Genomic DNA, 22,595 nt, shown 5'->3' on the forward strand with positions numbered 1-22,595 from the left:
TATGTTGGTGTTAGACGTGCGTCCGGTATCCGCCGTTAGTTCACAGGGAACTAGACAATTTATTGAGGCAGTGTGCCCCCGTTACCAAATACCATCTAGGTTCCACTTCTCTAGGCAGGCGATACCGAGAATGTACACGGACGTCAGAAAAAGACTCACCAGTGTCCTAAAAAATGCAGTTGTACCCAATGTCCACTTAACCACGGACATGTGGACAAGTGGAGCAGGGCAGGGTCAGGACTATATGACTGTGACAGCCCACTGGGTAGATGTATGGACTCCCGCCGCAAGAACAGCAGCGGCGGCACCAGTAGCAGCATCTCGCAAACGCCAACTCTTTCCTAGGCAGGCTACGCTTTGTATCACCGCTTTCCAGAATACGCACACAGCTGAAAACCTCTTACGGCAACTGAGGAAGATCATCGCGGAATGGCTTACCCCAATTGGACTCTCCTGTGGATTTGTGGCATCGGACAACGCCAGCAATATTGTGTGTGCATTAAATATGGGCAAATTCCAGCACGTCCCATGTTTTGCACATACCTTGAATTTGGTGGTGCAGAATTTTTTAAAAAACGACAGGGGCGTGCAAGAGATGCTGTCGGTGGCCAGAAAAATTGCGGGACACTTTCGGCGTACAGGCACCACGTACAGAAGACTGGAGCACCACCAAAAACTACTGAACCTGCCCTGCCATCATCTGAAGCAAGAAGTGGTAACGAGGTGGAATTCAACCCTCTATATGCTTCAGAGGTTGGAGGAGCAGCAAAAGGCCATTCAAGCCTATACAATTGAGCACGATATAGGAGATGGAATGCACCTGTCTCAAGTGCAGTGGAGAATGATTTCAACGTTGTGCAAGGTTCTGATGCCCTTTGAACTTGCCACACGTGAAGTCAGTTCAGACACTGCCAGCCTGAGTCAGGTCATTCCCCTCATCAGGCTTTTGCAGAAGAAGCTGGAGGCATTGAAGAAGGAGCTAACACGGAGCGATTCCGCTAGGCATGTGGGACTTGTGGATGCAGCCCTTAATTCGCTTAACAAGGATTCACGGGTGGTCAATCTGTTGAAATCAGAGCACTACATTTTGGCCACCGTGCTCGATCCTAGATTTAAAGCCTACCTTGGATCTCTCTTTCCGGCAGACACAGGTCTGCTGGGGTTGAAAGACCTGCTGGTGACAAAATTGTCAAGTCAAGCGGAACGCGACCTGTCAACATCTCCTCCTTCACATTCTCCCGCAACTGGGGGTGCGAGGAAAAGGCTCAGAATTCCGAGCCCACCCGCTGGCGGTGATGCAGGGCAGTCTGGAGCGACTGCTGATGCTGACATCTGGTCCGGACTGAAGGACCTGACAACGATTACGGACATGTCGTCTACTGTCACTGCATATGATTCTCTCAACATTGATAGAATGGTGGAGGATTATATGAGTGACCGCATCCAAGTAGGCACGTCACACAGTCCGTACTTATACTGGCAGGAAAAAGAGGCAATTTGGAGGCCCTTGCACAAACTGGCTTTATTCTACCTAAGTTGCCCTCCCACAAGTGTGTACTCCGAAAGAGTGTTTAGTGCCGCCGCTCACCTTGTCAGCAATCGGCGTACGAGGTTACATCCAGAAAATGTGGAGAAGATGATGTTCATTAAAATGAATTATAATCAATTCCTCCGCGGAGACATTGACCAGCAGCAATTGCCTCCACAAAGTACACAGGGTGCTGAGATGGTGGATTCCAGTGGGGACAAATTGATAATCTGTGAGGAGGGGGATGTACACGGTGATATATCGGAGGGTGAAGATGAGGTGGACATCTTGCCTCTGTAGAGCCAGTTTGTGCAAGGAGAGATAAATTGCTTCTTTTTTGGGGGGGGTCCAAACCAACCCGTCATATCAGTCACAGTCGTGTGGCAGACCCTGTCACTGAAATGATGGGTTGGTTAAAGTGTGCATGTCCTGTTTTGTTTATACAACATAAGGGTGGGTGGGAGGGCCCAAGGATAATTCCATCTTGCACCTCTTTTTTCTTTTCTTTTTCTTTGCATCATGTGCTGATTGGGGAGGGTTTTTTGGAAGGGACATCCTGCGTGACACTGCAGTGCCACTCCTAGATGGGCCCGGTGTTTGTGTCGGCCACTAGGGTCGCTAATCTTACTCACACAGCTACCTCATTGCGCCTCTTTTTTTCTTTGCGTCATGTGCTGTTTGGGGAGGGTTTTTTGGAAGGGACATCCTGCGCGACACTGCAGTGCCACTCCTAGATGTGCCCGGTGTTTGTGTCGGCCACTAGGGTCGCTAATCTTACTCACACAGTCAGCTACCTCATTGCGCCTCTTTTTTTCTTTGCGTCATGTGCTGTTTGGGGATGGTTTTTTGGAAGGGCCATCCTGCGTGACACTGCAGTGCCACTCCTAGATGGGCCCGGTGTTTGTGTCGGCCACTAGGGTCGCTAATCTTACTCACACAGCTACCTCATTGCGCCTCTTTTTTTCTTTGCGTCATGTGCTGTTTGGGGAGGGTTTTTTGGAAGGGACATCCTGCGTGACACTGCAGTGCCACTCCTAGATGGGCCCGGTGTTTGTGTCGGCCACTAGGGTCGCTTATCTTTCTCACACAGCTACCTCATTGCGCCTCTTTTTTTCTTTGCGTCATGTGCTGTTTGGGGAGGGTTTTTTGGAAGGGACATCCTGCGTGACACTGCAGTGCCACTCCTAGATGGGCCCGGTGTTTGTGTCGGCCACTAGGGTCGCTTATCTTTCTCACACAGTCAGCTACCTCATTGCGCCTCTTTTTTTCTTTGCGTCATGTGCTGTTTGGGGAGGGTTTTTTGGAAGGGACATCCTGCGTGACACTGCAGTGCCACTCCTAGATGGGCCCGGTGTTTGTGTCGGCCACTAGGGTCGCTTATCTTTCTCACACAGTCAGCTACCTCATTGCGCCTCTTTTTTTCTTTGCGTCATGTGCTGTTTGGGGAGGGTTTTTTGGAAGGGACATCCTGCGTGACACTGCAGTGCCACTCCTAGATGGGCCCGGTGTTTGTGTCGGCCACTAGGGTCGCTAATCTTACTCACACAGCTACCTCATTGCGCCTCTTTTTTTCTTTGCGTCATGTGCTGTTTGGGGAGGGTTTTTTGGAAGGGACATCCTGCGTGACACTGCAGTGCCACTCCTAGATGGGCCCGGTGTTTGTGTCGGCCACTAGGGTCGCTTATCTTACTCACACAGCGACCTCGGTGCAAATTTTAGGACTAAAAATAATATTGTGAGGTGTGATGTGTTCAGAATAGGCTGAAAATGAGTGTAAATTATGTTTTTTGAGGTTAATAATACTTTGGGATCAAAATTACCCCCAAATTCTATGATTTAAGCTGTTTTTTAGGGTTTTTTGAAAAAAACACCCGAATCCAAAACACACCCGAATCCGACAAAAAAAATTCGGTGAGGTTTTGCCAAAACGCGGTCGAACCCAAAACACGGCCGCGGAACCGAACCCAAAACCAAAACACAAAACCCGAAAAATTTCCGGCGCTCATCTCTAATATTAACCCCATTTTGTACTACCTGCAGTGCATTGTGATAGGTAATAGAGCCTGATTCAGGTTGGATTGCAATCACAATAAGCAATCCAACTGCAAAAATTGCTAAGAGCATACGCATGCGCCTGCATTTTCTGTGACTGTCAATCGGTGCGGGGGGGGGTCAGCAACACTCCATTTCAAAGTCGGAGATGGAGCGGTGCGGGGGCAGGGCTTCAACGGAGAAACAGGAGGCATGGTCAGAGCGGCTGCATGACATCACATGCAGCCGTTGCGATCACAAAAATGGTGGCGGCTTCCTGCGCACACGTACAGTCTGCACCAACAGGAGGCTAACCCATTTTTTATGATCACGCTGAACTGCACTGAGACTGCAATTTCAGCGTGGTCAAGAAGGGAGGCGGCATGCTGGGTGGCCATGCCCTGTGATGGGTGGCCCCAGCATGCGAACCAAAGGATTGCAAATTCTGTTACTTAGCAGAATTTGCAATCCTTACTGAATTAGGCCATTGATTACAAAATTGTAAACAATATTTGAAGTTTTTCTTCAGGGACTAACACAAAAGATGCTTGGGGCTACTAACACATGGGTAAGCCACGTAAAGCTTCCCATGGGTCAGTGGCATCACAACGGGGTTGCGGCACACACCCGAGTGTCACCCGCCAAGTGGGGTGACACCAAAGTGCCGGCTCTTCTTCAGTGACAGAATATGGGTGTTTCACTGTGACATTACGTGCAACACCCAGTTTCTGTCACTGTGCAGGAGCCAGCACCACTCACACACTAGTCCCCGGGTACAGCCCCCAACCCCCGGGATACCCGCAGCAACAAAATGGTGATTCAGGCCACGCCCCTACCTATGAGACCATGCCTCCTTTTTACCATTGCGCTGCTTATCTGCGCGCACTGCATTACAATCTCCCTCGCCGCCTCTCTGGGTGTCACCAGTGATAGTGACACCTCTGCCATGCTTGTAGCAGCTGGTCCTAAGATCTACGCCTCCAGCCCTGAGTGTTTTCCCTTGTGACTTGTTGATCATCATAGCGAAGCAGATGCTTACAGAAAACTGCAGGGGTTTAGATTGAAAAGAAAAACATTGACGAACCCATCATTTCAGCGACAGGGTCTGCCACACGACTGACTGAAATGACTGGTTGGTTTGGGCCCCCACCAAAAAAGAATCAATCAATCTCTCCTTGCACAAACTGGCTCTACAGAGGCAAGATGTCCACCTCATCATCCTCCGATTCCTCACCCCTTTCACTGTGTACATCCCCCTCCTCACAGATTATTAATTCGTCCCCACTGGAATCCACCATCTCAGATCCCTGTGTACTTTCTGGAGGCAATTGCTGGTGAATGTCTCCACGGAGGAATTGATTATAATTAATTTTGATGATCATCATCTTCTCCACATTTTCTGGAAGTAACCTCGTACGCCGATTGCTGACAAGGTGAGCGGCCGCACTAAACACTCTTTCGGAGTACACACTGGAGGGAGGGCAACTTAGGTAGAATAAAGCCAGTTTGTGCAAGGGCCTCCAAATTGCCTCTTTTTCTCCACCATTCTTTCAAAGGTGACAGAATCATATGCAGTGACAGTAGACGACATGTCAGTAATCGTTGCCAGGTCCTTCAGTCTGGACCAGATGTCAGCACTCACTCCAGACTGCCCTGCATCACCGCCAGCGGGTGGGCTCGGAATTCTTAGCCTTTTCCTCGCACCCCCAGTTGCGGGAGAATGTGAAGGAGGAGCTGTTGACGGGTCACGTTCCGCTTGACTTGACAATTTTCTCACCAGCAGGTCTTTGAACCTCTGCAGACTTGTGTCTGCCGGAAAGAGAGATACAATGTAGGTTTTAAATCTAGGATCGAGCACGGCGGCCAAAATGTAGTCCTCTGATTTCAACAGATTGAATCCTGGTTAAGCAAATTAAGGGCTCCATCCACAAGTCCCACATGCCTAGTTGAATCGCTCTGTTTTAGCTCCTCCTTCAATGTCTCCAGCTTCTTCTGCAAAAGCCTGATGAGGGGAATGACCTGACTCAGGCTGGCAGTGTCTGAACTGACTTCACGTGTGGAAAGTTCAAAGGGTTGCAGAACCTTGCACAACGTTGAAATCATTCTCCACTGCGCTTGAGTCAGGTGCATTCCCCCTCCTTTGCCTATATCGTGGGCAGATGTATAGGCTGCTCCTCCATCCTCTGAAGCATATAGAGGGTTGAATTCCACCTCGTTACCACCTCTTGCTTCAGATGATGGCAGGGCAGGTTCAGGAATGTTTGGTGGTGCTCCAGTCTTCGGCATGCGGTGGCTGAAGGCAGAAAGTGGCCCGCAATTCTTCGGGCCACCGACAACATCTCTTGCACGCCCCTGTCGTTTTTTAAATAATTCTGCACCACCAAGTTCAATGTATGTGCAAAACATGGGACGTGCTGGAATTTGCCCAGATGTAATGCACGCACAATATTGGTGGCGTTGTCCGATGTCACAAATCCCCAGGAGAGTTCAATTGGGGTAAGCCATTCTGCGATGATGTTCCTCAGTTTCCGTAAGAGGTTGTCAGCTGTGTGCCTCTTATGGAAAGCGGTGATACAAAGCGTAGCCTGCCTAGGAACGAGTTGGCAATTGCGAGATGCTGCTACTGGTGCCGCCGCTGCTGTTCTTGCTGCGGGAGGCAATACATCTACCCAGTGGGCTGTCACAGTCATATAGTCCTGAGTCTGCCCTGCTCCACTTAACCACAGACAAGTGGACATTGGGTACAACTGCATTTTTTAGGACACTGGTGACTCTTTTTCTGAGGTCTGTGTACATTTTCGGTATCGCCTGCCTAGAGAAATGGAACCTAGAGGGTATTTGGTACCGGGGACAAAGTACCTCAATCAAGTCTCTAGTTGCCTCTAAATTAACGATGGATACCGGAACCACGTTTCTCACCACCCAGACCTGAGTTATCCGCTTTGCAGCAGGATGACTGCTGTGATCTTTCATCTTCCTCGCAAAGGACTGTTGGACAGTCAATTGCTTACTGGAAGAAGTACAAGTGGTCTTCCGACTTCCCCTCTGGGATGACGATCGACTCCCAGCAGCAACAACAGCAGCGCCAGCAGCAGTAGGCGTTACACTCAAGGATGCATCGGAGGAATCCCAGGCAGGAGAGGACTCGTCAGACTTGCCAGTAACATGGCCTGCAGGACTATTGGCTCTCCTGTCTAAGGAGGAAATTGACACTGGGGGAGTTGGTGGTGTGGTTTGCAGGAGCTTGGTTACAAGAGGAAGGGATTTAGTGGTTAGTGGACTGCTTCCGCTGTCATCCAAAGTTTTTGAACTTGTCACTGACTTATGATGAATGCGCTGCAGGTGACGTATAAGGGAGGATGTTCCGAGGTGGTTAACGTCCTTATCCCTACTTATTACAGCTTGACAAAGGCAACACACGGCTTGACACCTGTTGTCCGCATTTGTGTACAGGATGCATACCTTCATGTCCCCATTTATCCACCTCATCAGGCGTAACTCAGATTTGCGGTACAGGACTGTCATTGCCAATTTCAGACGTTGCTGTTTGGTCTCTCCATGGCCCTGAGAATTTTCACCAAGGTAATGGCGGAAATGATGGTGCTCCTGTGCAAGCAAGGTGTCACAATTATCCCGTACTTGGGCGATCTCATAAAAGCGAGATCAAGAGAGCAGTTGCTGAACAGCGTATCACTTTCACTGAAAGTGTTACAGCAACACGGCTGGATTTTCAATATCCCGAAGTCGCAGTTGATTCCTACTACTCGTCTGTCTTTCTTGGGCATGATTCTGGACACAGACCAGAAGAGGGTTTATCTCCTGATAGAAAAGGCCCAGGAACTCATGACTCTTGTCAGGAACCTATTGAAACCAAAACAGGTGTCAGTCCATCACTGCACTCGAGTCCTGGGAAAGATGGTGGCATCATACGAGGCCATTCCATTCGGCAGGTTCCATGCGAGGACTTTCCAATGGGACCTACTGGACAAGTGGTCCGGGTCACATTTACAGATGCATTGGTTGATCACCCTGTCCCCCAGGGTCAGGGTATCACTCTTGTGGTGGCTGCAGAGTGCTCACCTTCTCGAGGGACGCAGATTCAGCATTCAGGGCTGGATCCTGGTGACCACTAGAGATGAGCGCCTGAAATTTTTCGGGTTTTGTGTTTTGGTTTTGGGTTCGGTTCCGCGGCCGTGTTTTGGGTTCGACCGCGTTTTGGCAAAACCTCACCGAATTTTTTTTGTCGGATTCGGGTGTGTTTTGGATTCGGGTGTTTTTTAAAAAAAACACTAAAAAACAGCTTAAATCATAGAATTTGGGGGTCATTTTGATCGCATATTATTATTAACCTCAAAAACCATAATTTCCACTCATTTTCAGTCTATTCTGAATACCTCACACCTCACAATATTATTTTTAGTCCTAAAATTTGCACCAAGGTCGCTGGATGACTAAGCTAAGCGACACTAGTGGCCGACACAAACACCTGGCCCATCTAGGAGTGGCACTGCAGTGTCACGCAGGATGTCCCTTCCAAAAAACCCTCCCCAATCAGCACATGACGCAAAGAAAAAAAGAGGCGCAATGAGGTAGCTGACTGTGTGAGTAAGATAAGCGACCCTAGTGGCCGACACAAACACCGGGCCCATTTAGGAGTGGCACTGCAGTGTCACGCAGGATGTCCCTTCCAAAAAACCCTCCCCAATCAGCACATGACGCAAAGAAAAAAAGAGGCGCAATGAGGTAGCTGACTGTGTGAGTAAGATTAGCGACCCTAGTGGCCGACACAAACACCGGGCCCATTTAGGAGTGGCACTGCAGTGTCACGCAGGATGTCCCTTCCAAAAAACCCTCCCCAATCAGCACATGACGCAAAGAAAAAAAGAGGCGCAATGAGGTAGCTGACTGTGTGAGTAAGATTAGCGACCCTAGTGGCCGACACAAACACCGGGCCCATTTAGGAGTGGCACTGCAGTGTCACGCAGGATGTCCCTTCCAAAAAACCCTCCCCAATCAGCACATGACGCAAAGAAAAAAAGAGGCGCAATGAGGTAGCTGACTGTGTGAGTAAGATTAGCGACCCTAGTGGCCGACACAAACACCGGGCCCATTTAGGAGTGGCACTGCAGTGTCACGCAGGATGTCCCTTCCAAAAAACCCTCCCCAATCAGCACATGACGCAAAGAAAAAAAGAGGCGCAATGAGGTAGCTGACTGTGTGAGTAAGATTAGCGACCCTAGTGGCCGACACAAACACCGGGCCCATTTAGGAGTGGCACTGCAGTGTCACGCAGGATGTCCCTTCCAAAAAACCCTCCCCAATCAGCACATGACGCAAAGAAAAAAAGAGGCGCAATGAGGTAGCTGACTGTGTGAGTAAGATTAGCGACCCTAGTGGCCGACACAAACACCGGGCCCATTTAGGAGTGGCACTGCAGTGTCACGCAGGATGTCCCTTCCAAAAAACCCTCCCCAATCAGCACATGACGCAAAGAAAAAAAGAGGCGCAATGAGGTAGCTGACTGTGTGAGTAAGATTAGCGACCCTAGTGGCCGACACAAACACCGGGCCCATTTAGGAGTGGCACTGCAGTGTCACGCAGGATGTCCCTTCCAAAAAACCCTCCCCAAACAGCACATGACGCAAAGAAAAATAAAAGAAAAAAGAGGTGCAAGATGGAATTGTCCTTGGGCCCTCCCACCCACCCTTATGTTGTATAAACAAAACAGGACATGCACACTTTAACCAACCCATCATTTCAGTGACAGGGTCTGCCACACGACTGTGACTGATATGACGGGTTGGTTTGGACCCCCCCCCCAAAAAAGAAGCAATTAATCTCTCCTTGCACAAACTGGCTCTACAGAGGCAAGATGTCCACCTCATCATCACCCTCCGATATATCACCGTGTACATCCCCCTCCTCACAGATTATCAATTCGTCCCCACTGGAATCCACCATCTCAGCTCCCTGTGTACTTTGTGGAGGCAATTGCTGCTGGTCAATGTCTCCGCGGAGGAATTGATTATAATTCATTTTAATGAACATCATCTTCTCCACATTTTCTGGATGTAACCTCGTACGCCGATTGCTGACAAGGTGAGCGGCGGCACTAAACACTCTTTCGGAGTACACACTTGTGGGAGGGCAACTTAGGTAGAATAAAGCCAGTTTGTGCAAGGGCCTCCAAATTGCCTCTTTTTCCTGCCAGTATAAGTATGGACTGTGTGACGTGCCTACTTGGATGCGGTCACTCATATAATCCTCCACCATTCTTTCAATGGTGAGAGAATCATATGCAGTGACAGTAGACGACATGTCCGTAATCGTTGTCAGGTCCTTCAGTCCGGACCAGATGTCAGCATCAGCAGTCGCTCCAGACTGCCCTGCATCACCGCCAGCGGGTGGGCTCGGAATTCTGAGCCTTTTCCTCGCACCCCCAGTTGCGGGAGAATGTGAAGGAGGAGATGTTGACAGGTCGCGTTCCGCTTGACTTGACAATTTTCTCACCAGCAGGTCTTTCAACCCCAGCAGACTTGTGTCTGCCGGAAAGAGAGATCCAAGGTAGGCTTTAAATCTAGGATCGAGCACGGTGGCCAAAATGTAGTGCTCTGATTTCAACAGATTGACCACCCGTGAATCCTTGTTAAGCGAATTAAGGGCTCCATCCACAAGTCCCACATGCCTAGCGGAATCGCTCCGTGTTAGCTCCTCCTTCAATGTCTCCAGCTTCTTCTGCAAAAGCCTGATGAGGGGAATGACCTGACTCAGGCTGGCAGTGTCTGAACTGACTTCACGTGTGGCAAGTTCAAAGGGCAGCAGAACCTTGCACAACGTTGAAATCATTCTCCACTGCGCTTGAGACAGGTGCATTCCACCTCCTATATCGTGCTCAATTGTATAGGCTTGAATGGCCTTTTGCTGCTCCTCCAACCTCTGAAGCATATAGAGGGTTGAATTCCACCTCATTACCACTTCTTGCTTCAGATGATGGCAGGGCAGGTTCAGTAGTTTTTGGTGGTGCTCCAGTCTTCTGTACGTGGTGCCTGTACGCCGAAAGTGTCCCGCAATTTTTCTGGCCACCGACAGCATCTCTTGCACGCCCCTGTCGTTTTTTAAATAATTCTGCACCACCAAATTCAAGGTATGTGCAAAACATGGGACGTGCTGGAATTTGCCCATATTTAATGCACACACAATATTGCTGGCGTTGTCCGATGCCACAAATCCACAGGAGAGTCCAATTGGGGTAAGCCATTCCGCGATGATCTTCCTCAGTTGCCGTAAGAGGTTTTCAGCTGTGTGCGTATTCTGGAAAGCGGTGATACAAAGCGTAGCCTGCCTAGGAAAGAGTTGGCGTTTGCGAGATGCTGCTACTGGTGCCGCCGCTGCTGTTCTTGCGGCGGGAGTCCATACATCTACCCAGTGGGCTGTCACAGTCATATAGTCCTGACCCTGCCCTGCTCCACTTGTCCACATGTCCGTGGTTAAGTGGACATTGGGTACAACTGCATTTTTTAGGACACTGGTGAGTCTTTTTCTGACGTCCGTGTACATTCTCGGTATCACCTGCCTAGAGAAGTGGAACCTAGATGGTATTTGGTAACGGGGGCACACTGCCTCAATAAATTGTCTAGTTCCCTGTGAACTAACGGCGGATACCGGACGCACGTCTAACACCAACATAGTTGTCAAGGCCTCAGTTATCCGCTTTGCAGTAGGATGACTGCTGTGATATTTCATCTTCCTCGCAAAGGACTGTTGAACAGTCAATTGCTTACTGGAAGTAGTACAAGTGGGCTTACGACTTCCCCTCTGGGATGACCATCGACTCCCAGCGGCAACAACAGCAGCGCCAGCAGCAGTAGGCGTTACACGCAAGGATGCATCGGAGGAATCCCAGGCAGGAGAGGACTCGTCAGAATTGCCAGTGACATGGCCTGCAGGACTATTGGCATTCCTGGGGAAGGAGGAAATTGACACTGAGGGAGTTGGTGGGGTGGTTTGCGTGAGCTTGGTTACAAGAGGAAGGGATTTACTGGTCAGTGGACTGCTTCCGCTGTCACCCAAAGTTTTTGAACTTGTCACTGACTTATTATGAATGCGCTGCAGGTGACGTATAAGGGAGGATGTTCCGAGGTGGTTAACATCCTTACCCCTACTTATTACAGCTTGACAAAGGGAACACACGGCTTGACACCTGTTGTCCGCATTTCTGTTGAAATAGTTCCACACCGAAGAGCTGATTTTTTTGGTATTTTCACCAGGCATGTCAACGGCCATATTCCTCCCACGGACAACAGGTGTCTCCCCGGGTGCCTGACTTAAACAAACCACCTCACCATCAGAATCCTCCTGGTCAATTTCCTCCCCAGCGCCAGCAACACCCATATCCTCCTCATCCTGGTGTACTTCAACACTGACATCTTCAATCTGACTATCAGGAACTGGACTGCGGGTGCTCCTTCCAGCACTTGCAGGGGGCGTGCAAATGGTGGAAGGCGCATGCTCTTCACGTCCAGTGTTGGGAAGGTCAGGCATCGCAACCGACACAATTGGACTCTCCTTGTGGATTTGGGATTTCGAAGAACGCACAGTTCTTAGCGGTGCTACTGCTTTTGCCAGCTTGAGTCTTTTCATTTTTCTAGCGAGAGGCTGAGTGCCTCCATCCTCATGTGAAGCTGAACCACTAGCCATGAACATAGGCCAGGGCCTCAGCCGTTCCTTGCCACTCCGTGTGGTAAATGGCATATTGGCAAGTTTACGCTTCTCCTCCGACAATTTTATTTTAGGTTTTGGAGTCCTTTTTTTACTGATATTTGGTGTTTTGGATTTGACATGCTCTGTACTATGACATTGGGCATCGGCCTTGGCAGACGACATTGCTGGCATTTCATCGTCTCGGCCATGACTAGTGGCAGCAGCTTCAGCACGAGGTGGAAGTGGATCTTGATCTTTCCCTAATTTTGGAACCTCAACATTTTGGTTCTCCATATTTTAATAGGCACAACTAAAAGGCACCTCAGGTAAACAATGGAGATGGATGGATACTAGTATACAATTATGGACGGACTGCCGAGTGCCGACACAGAGGTAGCTACAGCCGTGAACTACCGTACTGTGTCTGCTGCTAATATAGACTGGTTGATAAAGAGATGTCGTAGTATGTATGTATGAAGAAGAAAGAAAAAAAAACCACGGTTAGGTGGTATACAATTATGGACGGACTGCCGAGTGCCGACACAGAGGTAGCCACAGCCGTGAACTACCGTACTGTACTGTGTCTGCTGCTAATATAGACTGGTTGATAAAGAGATGTCGTAGTATGTATGTATGAAGAAGAAAGAAAAAAAAACCACGGGTAGGTGGTATACAATTATGGACGGACTGCCGAGTGCCGACACAGAGGTAGCCACAGCCGTGAACTACCGTACTGTACTGTGTCTGCTGCTAATATAGACTGGTTGATAAAGAGATGTCGTAGTATGTATGTATAAAGAAGAAAGAAAAAAAAACCACGGGTAGGTGGTATACAATTATGGACGGACTGCCGAGTGCCGACACAGAGGTAGCCACAGCCGTAAACTACCGTACTGTACTGTGTCTGCTGCTAATATAGACTGGTTGATAAAGAGATGTCGTAGTATGTATGTATGAAGAAGAAAGAAAAAAAAACCACGGTTAGGTGGTATACAATTATGGACGGACTGCCGAGTGCCGACACAGAGGTAGCCACAGCCGTGAACTACCGTACTGTACTGTGTCTGCTGCTAATATAGACTGGTTGATAAAGAGATGTCGTAGTATGTATGTATAAAGAAGAAAGAAAAAAAAACCACGGTTAGGTGGTATACAATTATGGACGGACTGCCGAGTGCCGACACAGAGGTAGCCACAGCCGTGAACTACCGTACTGTACTGTGTCTGCTGCTAATATAGACTGGTTGATAAAGAGATGTCGTAGTATGTATGTATGAAGAAGAAAGAAAAAAAAACCACGGTTAGGTGGTATACAATTATGGACGGACTGCCGAGTGCCGACACAGAGGTAGCCACAGCCGTGAACTACCGTACTGTACTGTGTCTGCTGCTAATATAGACTGGTTGATAAAGAGATGTCGTAGTATGTATGTATAAAGAAGAAAGAAAAAAAAACCACGGTTAGGTGGTATACAATTATGGACGGACTGCCGAGTGCCGACACAGAGGTAGCCACAGCCGTGAACTACCGTACTGTACTGTGTCTGCTGCTAATATAGACTGGTTGATAAAGAGATGTAGTAGTATGTATGTATAAAGAAGAAAGAAAAAAAAACCACGGGTAGGTGGTATACAATTATGGATGTACTGCCGAGTGCCGACACAGAGGTAGCTACAGCCGTGAACTACCGTACTGTGTCTGCTGCGACTGGATGATAAATAATGATATAAAAAATATATATATATCACTATTGCAGCCGGACAGGTATATATATTATATAATGACGGACCTGCTGGACACTGTCTGTCAGCAGAATGAGTTTTTTATAGAATAAAAAAAAAAACACCACACAAGTGAAGTCACACGACGAGTGTTTAACTTTTTCAGGCAATCACAATATAGTATACTACTAACTATACTGGTGGTCAGTGTGGTCAGGTCACTGGTCAGTCACACTGGCAGTGGCAATCCTGCAGCAAAAGTGTGCACTGTTTAATTTTAATATAATATGTACTCCTGGCTCCTGCTATAACCTATAACTGGCACTGCAGTGCTCCCCAGTCTCCCCCACAATTATAAGCTGTGTGAGCTGAGCACAGTCAGATATATAATATATACATAGATGATGCAGCACACTGGGCTGAGCAGTGCACACAGATATGGTATGTGACTGTCTTGTACTCCTGGCTCCTGCTATAACCTATAACTGGCACTGCAGTGCTCCCCAGTCTCCCCCACAATTATAAGCTGTGTGAGCTGAGCACAGTCAGATATATAATATATACATAGATGATGCAGGCATGCAGCACACTGGGCTGAGCAGTGCACACAGATATGGTATGTGACTGAGTCACTGTGTGTACCGTTTTTTTCAGGCAGAGAACGGATATATTAAATAAAACAACTGCACTGCTGGTGGTCACTGTGGTCAGTCACTAAACTCTGCACTCTCTTCTACAGTATCAGCCTCAGGTCAATCTCTCTCTCTCTCTCCTAATCTAAATGGAGAGGACGCCAGCCACGTCCTCTCCCTATCAATCTCAATGCACGTGTGAAAATGGCGGCGACGCGCGGCTCCTTATATAGAATCCGAGTCTCGCGAGAATCCGACAGCGTCATGATGACGTTCGGGCGCGCTCGGGTTAACCGAGCAAGGCGGGAAGATCCGAGTCGCTCGGACCCGTGAAAAAAAACATGAAGTTCGTGCGGGTTCGGATTCAGAGAAACCGAACCCGCTCATCTCTAGTGACCACAGACGCAAGCCTCCAAGTTTGGGGAGCAGTCACACAGGGAAGAAATTTCCAAGGTCTTTGGTCAAGTCAAGAGACTTGTCTTCACATCAACATCCTGGAACTAAGGGCCATATACAATGCCCTACGTCAAGCGGAGACCTTACTTTGCGACCAACCGGTTCTGATCCAGTCAGACAACGTCACCGCAGTGGCTCATGTAAACCGCCAAGGCGGCACAAGAAGCAGAGTGGCGATGGCACAAGCCACCAGAATTCTTCGCTGGGTGGAGAATCACGCAAGCGCACTGTCAGCAGTGTTCATTCCGGGAGTGGACAACTGGGAAGCAGACATCCTCAGCAGACACGACCTACATCCGGGAGAGTGGGGACTTCATCAGGAAGTCTTTGCACAGATTACAAGTCGGTGGGAACTGCCACAGATAGACATGATGCCGTCCCGGCTCAACAAAAAGCTACAGAGGTATTGCGCAAGGTCAAGAGACCCTCAGGCAGTAGCTGTAGACGCCCTAGTGACACCGTGGGTGTTCCGGTCGGTCTATGTATTTCCTCCTCTTCCTCTCATACCCAAGGTGTTGAGGATAATAAGACAAAGAGGAGTGAGAACAATCCTCATTGTTCCAGATTGGCCACGGAGGACCTGGTATCCGGATCTGCAGGAAATGCTCACAGAAGATCTGTGGCCTCTCCCTCTAAGACAGGACCTGTTGCATCAGGGGCCCTGTCTGTTCCAAGACTTACCGCGGCTGCGTTTGACGGCATGGCGGTTGAATGCCGGATCCTAGCATTCCGGTTGAGGTCATCCCTACGCTGATAAAGGCTAGGAAGGATGTAACGTTAAAACATTACACCGTATATGGCGAAATTATGTTTCTTGGTGTGAGGCCAGGAATGCTCCTACGGAAGAATTCCATCTGGGCAGTTTCCTTCACTTCCTACAAACTGGAGTGAATTTGGGCCTAAAATTAGGCTCTATTAAGGTCCAGATTTCGGCCTTATCCATTTTCTTTCAAAAAGAATTGGCTTCTCTTCCAGAAGTTCAGACTTTTGTAAAAGGAGTGCTGCATATTCAGCCTCCTTTTGTGCCTCCGGTGGCACCTTGGGACCTTAACGTGGTGTTAAGTTTTCTAAAATTACACTGGTTTGAACCACTTAAAACAGTGGAGTTAAAATATCTCATATGGAAGGTGGTCATGTTATTAGCCTTGGCTTCGGCTAGGCGAGTGTCGGAATTAGCGGCTTTGTCACATAAAAGCCCATATTTGGTATTCCATGTGGATAGAGCGGAATTGCAGACCCGTCCTCAATTCCTACCAAAAGTGGTCTCATCTTTTCATATGAACCAACCTATTGTGGTGCCTGTGGCTACGCGTGACTTGGAGGATTCCGAGTTACTTGATGTGGTTAGGGCTTTGAAAATTTACGTGGCCAGGACGGCTAGAGTCAGGAAAACTGAAGCGCTGTTTGTCCTGTATGCAACCAACAAGATTGGTGCCCCTGCTTCAAAGCAGGCTATTGCTCGCCGGATTTGTAACACGATTCAGCAAGCGCATTCTATGGCTGGATTGCAGTTACTGAAATCGGTCAAGGCCCATTCCACGAGGAAAGTGGGCTCTTCTTGGGCGGCTGCCCGAGGGGTCTCGGCACTACAGCTGTGTCAAGCTGCTACTTGGTCGGGTTCACACACCTTTGCAAAATACTATAAGTTTGATACCCTGGCTGAGGAGGAACTCATGTTTGCTCAATCGGTGCTGCAGGGTCATCCGCACTCTCCCGCCCGTTTTGGAGCATTGGTATAATCCCCATGGTCCTTACGGAGTCCCCAGCATCCTCTAGGACGTTAGAGAAAATAAGATTTTAAACCTACTGGTAAATCTTTTTCTCGTAGTCCGTAGAGGATGCTGGGCGCCCGTCCCAAGTGCGGACTACTTCTGCAATACTTGTATATAGTTATTGCTTCAATAAGGGTTATGTTATAGTTGCATCGGTCCTGCACTGATGCTATGTTGTTTTTTCATACTGATAACTGGGTAGTTTATCACAAGTTATACGGTGTGATTGGTGTGGCTGGTATGAATCTTGCCCTGGATTAACAAAATCCTTTCCTCATACTGTCCGTCTCCTCTGGGCACAGTTTCTCTAACTGTGGCATAGAGGGAGGAGCCAGTGCACACCCAGAACTAAAGTCTTTCTTAAAGTGCCCATGTCTCCTGTGGAGCCCGTCTATCCCCATGGTCCTTACGGAGTCCCCAGCATCCTCTACGGACTACGAGAAAAAGATTTACCGGTAGGTTTAAAATCTTATTTTCTACTTTATTCTTTTCTATCCTTGTTTATTACGACCAACTCTCATCCAAGGAGTTTGATATTCTACTACCTGCATGCAATTTAAATTGCTTAAATTGTTTATATGGTTGATTTGTCCTTCACAATCCATAATCTGCAACTTGGATGTACTTGTGTCATTGAAAATCTTATAATAAAAATGTATATACAGATACTCAACCTGTATATTGAAAAAAAAAAAGTTATAAGACATATGCATTCAATATTTGAAGAAACAAAATAAAATAAAGCTATCTATTGGGTTTCACTAACAAGCACATTGGAAGACTTGACTACTGTTAAAAGACATGCATTACATGGTATAGAGCCACAAACCACAATGTAGTAAAATAAAAACAAACTTACATGTGTATCAAACCTATGTGAGGCTTACATTGATAGTGCAAGATCAACACTCTATCAACTGTGCAAACTAGACTGCACATAAATGCCATAAATGTCACGCAGCCGTCACGGCCCGCCCCCATACGGTCCGGTCATGTCTGCGTTGTCCTGACTGTGCCCCCAAAATGGCGGCACAACGCCGCTGGCCCGACTCCTCCTGCCCAGTGACCGCCTCTGCCTGTCAATCAGGCAGAGGCGCTCACTGGGCAGAGATGCTGATCGCATCTCTGGCATGTGCCGGTGCACTGCGGCACCAGCACACACGCACTTCAGACCTGATCTCCTGTTGTGTGAATATGCACAGCAGGGATCAGGTCTGAATTAGGCCCTATATACAGCTGTCAGTAAGGCAGGGATGTGCTGCTGCCAGTGAGGCAGGGATGTGCTGCTGGTAGTGAAGCAGTGATGTGCTGCTGTCAGCGAAGCAGTGCTGTGCTGCTGTCAGCGAGACAGGGATGTGCTGCTGTCAGCGAGGCAGGGATGTGCTGCTGTCAGCGAAGCAGGGATGTGCTGCTGTCAGCGAAGCAGGGATGTGCTGCTGTCAGTGAAGCAGGGATGTGCTGCTGTCAGCGAGGCAGGGATGTGCTGCTGTCAGCGAGGCAGGGATGTGCTGCTGTCAGCGAGGCAGGGATGTGCTGCTATAAGTGAGGTAGGGATGTGCTGCTGTCATTGAAGCAGGAATGTGCTGCTGCAGTGAGGCAGAGATATGCAGCCCACTATCTCCCTATCACCCCTGCCTGAGTCACACATTTTCCCTGTCACCCCTGCCTCAGTTACCCACTATCTCCCAGTCACCGCTGCCTCAGTCAACCACTATATCTGCGATCCCTGCCTCAGTCACCCACTATACCAGTCACCCCTGCTTTAGTCACCCACTGTCACCCTATCACCCCTGCTTCAGTCACCCACTATCCCTGTCAACCCTGCCTCAGTCACCCACTATCTCCCAGTCACCCCTGCCTCAGTCAGCCACTATCCCTGTCACCCCTGCCTCAGTCTCTTACTGTCCCTGTCACCCCTGCCACAGTCATCCACTATCTCCCTATCACCCCTGCCTTAGTCATTTATTATACCTGTCACCCACTTTCTTCCCATACTTACCCAACCCCTTCCTATCACCCCTCCCTCAGTAACCCACTATCTCCCTGTCACCCACTATCTCCCAGTCACCCCGGCCTCAGTCACCCACTATCTCCCACTCATACATGCTTCAGTCACCCACTATCTCCCAGTCATCCCTGCCTCAGTCACCTACTGACACCAGTGCAGACATTTCTGCTGCGGCCTCTCCACTCTCCAGCGTGAACGTCCTGACGACTGAGGAAATCCGCTTCCTAGTTGAGTACTCCTGGAATGAACACTGCCGATATTGCTGTCAGATGACTTTCTACCCAACGGAGGATTTTTGATACTTCCAGCTTTGCCATGCAGTTTCGAGTGCCGCCTTGATGATTTGTGTACACTACCGTGGTGGCGTTGTCAGATTGTACTTGAACAGGCCTGTTCTGTACTAGAGGCAGGGCCAGTGTCAATTAATTGAACACTGCCTGCAATTCCAGAATGTATATCAGGAGGAGAGATTCCTCCCTGGTCCACCGACCCTGGAGAAAGTGTTGCTCCAACACCATGGCCCAGCCCAAAAGACAGGCATCCATTGTCAGGAGGACACAGTTGGAGATCCAGAAGGGATGGCCCCTGCTCAACTGTTGGTCCTGTAGCCACCAGCTCAGTGTCAGACGAACCTCCGGAGTCAAGGAGATCATTTGAGACATCATCCGATGAGGCAGGCCGTCCCACTTGGAGAGGATTAACCTCTGCAGAGGGCGGTAATGAAATTGAGCGTACTCTACCATATCGAAAGCCGACACCATGAGGTCTAGTACTTGCATCGCTGTGTGTATCAACACTCTTGGGCGAGAGAGGACGATACTGTCCTGAATTTTCAGGACTTTCTCTGGAGACAGAAACAATTGTTGGCTGTGTGTGTCCAGCAGTGCCCCTAGGTGCACAATGTTCCGAGCAGGGACCAGCGAGGACTTTTTTCAGTTGATGAGCCACCCGTGGACTTTTAGGAATTGGACCGCCAGTTCCAGATAACTGTGGAGAACCTCTTGGGAGTTCACCAGGATCAGCAAGTCGTCCAGATTTGGCAGGATCCTGATTCTCTGATGGTGAAGGGTCGTCATCACGGCCATGACCTTGGTGAATATCCGAGGTGCCGTGGCCAAACCAGAAGGCAGGACTTGAAATCCAAAAACAAACCAGGCACAACACTGCTTAGCTTCCATCATCAGATGAGATTGGACCAGTGGCGTAACTACTGCCCCCGCAGTCCTCGCGGTGGATTGGGGGCGAGGGGCTGCGGGGGCGACACTGATTTACAGCAGACTGACATGCGGACGAGCGTCCGCATGTCAGTCTGCAGTCTCCTTCCCTCCGCCGCTTTTTGGAGGGACACGGAGGGCACACAGCGCGCCTCCCTGTGTCCCTCCTGCTGCATCATCTCCGGCGGCCGCGGGTCTAATAGGGGGAAGTGCCGTCCGTGAGCTCTAATTGGCTCACGAACCGGCACTTCCCCCTATTAGACCCGCGGCCGCCGGAGATGATGCAGCAGGAGGGACACAGGAGAGACGAGCTGTGCCCTCCGTGTCCCTCCAAAAAGCGACGGCGGGGGGGGGGGGGTAAATATCTGGCACTGGGGGCATATATGGCACGGGGGGGAGGGAGGAATATCTGGCACTGGGGCATTTCTGGCACTGGGGGGAATATCTGGCACTGGTGGCATATCTGGCACTGGGGGGGATATCTGGCACTGGGGCATATATGGCACTGGGGGGGAATATCTGGCACTGGGGGCATATATGGCACTGGGGGGGGGGGTATCTGGCACTGGGGGCATATATGGCACGGGGGGCATATATGGCACTGGGGGGAATATCTGGCACTGGGGGCATATATGGCACTGGGGGGGAATATCTGGCACTGGGGGCATATGTGTACCTGGCACATGGGGACGACGACTATATTTGGCACTGGGGCATGTAAGTACCTGGCACCGTGGGGGAATATCTGGCACTGGGGACATATGTGGCACTGGGAGCACAGCCCTAGCAACAAGGACTACCTCCTAGCAACGAGCATGACACCCAGTGCATGAAACATCTGGCAACGAGCATGACACCCAGTGCATGAAACACCTGGCAACGAGCATGACACCCAGTGCATGAAACCCCTGGCAACGAGCATGACACCCTGAGCATGAAAACCCCTGGCACCGTGCATGGAACCAAGAGCATGAAACCCCTGGCAACGAGCATGACACCCAGTGCATGAAACCCCTGACAACGAGCAGGTAATTGAAAAGTAATTAGAAGCCTTACTGTAGGACTTAATGTGTAATGGGCATTACGGTGTGTGGCATAATGTATCACGGACATTGCGGTGTGTGTCATAATGTGTCGCAGGCATTACGGTGTATGGTATACTATATCGCGGGCATTGTGATATGTGGTATAATGTCTCAGGGTCATTGCAGTGTGAGGCATAATGTATCACGGACATTGCGGTGTGTGTCATAATGTGTCAGGCATTACGGTGTGTGGTATACTATATCACGGGCATTGTGGTCAGTGGCGGTTCTTGCCACGGGCAAGCAGGACTTTTGCCCGGGGCGCCGCCTTCCGGAGGGCGCTGGCGCCTTCCGGAGGGCGCCGCACCGTGGCAAGATCCACCACTGCTGCCCGCTGTGTCCCCCGTCCGCCTCCGCTGCCCGCTGCCGTCCCCGTCCTCGGCGCCTCCTGTGAAGGGAACTAGACGCTATGCGTCTAGTTTCCCTTCGTGGAGAGTAACTGCTGAGCGGTGCGCGATGACGTCATCGCGCACCGCACAGCAAAGGTCCTCTCCACGAAGGGAACTAGACGCATAGCGTCTAGTTTCTCTTCGTGGAGAGGACCTTTTGCTGTGCGGTGCGCGATGACGTCATCGCGCACCGCTCAGCATTCAAGCGGCGCTTTCAATGTACAGGGGGCGTGACTCACCACGCCCCCTGTATTAGGCCACACCCCTTTCCTGCCCGGGGCGCTCTGCGCCCTTGAACCGGCCCTGATTGTGGTATGTGGTATAATGTCTCAGGGTCATTGCAGTGTGGCATAATACATAACGGGCATTGCGATGTGTGGCATAGGGTATAACGGGCAGGGCATTGCGGTATGTGTCACAGGCATTACGGTGTATGGTATACTATATCACGGGCATTGTGGTATAATGTCTCAAGGTCATTGCAGTGTGTGGCATAATGTGTCACAGGCATTGTATGTGCTATAATGTATCGGGCATTGCAGTGTGTGGCATAATGTATCACGGACATTGCGGTGTGTGTGTCATAATGTGTCACAGACATTGTATGTGCTATAATGTATCAGGGGCATTGCAGTGTGTAGCATAATGTATAACGGGCATTGCGATTCCTGTCATAATGTGTCACAGGCATTACGGTGTGTGGCATAATGTGTCACAGACATTACGGTGTGTGGCATAATGTGTCGGGGGCATTACAGTGTGTGCATATTGTGTCGTGCATTATTGTGTGCGGCATAATGTCTTAGGGCCATTGCAGTATGTGGCATAATGTATACTGGGCATTACTATAAGGAGGAAAAATGACAAATAATGTAAGGGGCATGAATCAGGATTATTTTTCTTTCCTGTGGTGGCCAACGTATGGGCGTGCAGGTTGCAAAACTGGGGTATAAGGTAGTCTTTTCCTGCAATGCCACGCCCCTTTATGCGAAACCACGCCCACTCCAACAAAACCACGCCCCTTTTTTGACGCGCGCGCCTTAGGCGCGCGCATATTT

This window comes from Pseudophryne corroboree, unplaced genomic scaffold, assembly GCF_028390025.1.
Source record: "Pseudophryne corroboree isolate aPseCor3 unplaced genomic scaffold, aPseCor3.hap2 scaffold_527, whole genome shotgun sequence".
Lineage (NCBI taxonomy): Eukaryota > Metazoa > Chordata > Amphibia > Anura > Myobatrachidae > Pseudophryne > Pseudophryne corroboree.